The sequence below is a fragment of the Palaemon carinicauda genome, unplaced genomic scaffold (assembly GCF_036898095.1).
Source record: "Palaemon carinicauda isolate YSFRI2023 unplaced genomic scaffold, ASM3689809v2 scaffold246, whole genome shotgun sequence".
Lineage (NCBI taxonomy): Eukaryota > Metazoa > Arthropoda > Malacostraca > Decapoda > Palaemonidae > Palaemon > Palaemon carinicauda.
Genome location: NW_027170096.1, coordinates 42,207 through 42,500, shown reverse-complemented (window position 1 = coordinate 42,500; position 294 = coordinate 42,207).

The window sequence follows — 294 nt, the reverse complement described above, 5'->3', positions numbered from 1 at the left end:
TGTGTTAAGTTCAATTTCGGTTTATTTTGGGAGGAAAAAGAATCGGACAAGTTTTTCAAGACCAGAACTTCAAGGACGATTGGATGGACGGCCCAGCTTGAGGAATGCAATGCTTAACTCCAGCTTGGATGATGCTTGGAATAATCTGGTGGACTGGTGCTGCTGATGGAAGAAATCTGGCTGATTTCAGAATGCTCTGTACCTTGATGGGGGGTACAGGACCTTTGTCAAGTGTACAAATGGTCGGATATCTAGATCTATTCTTTTGGATACCAACCTTCGGGTGGTTCTGGG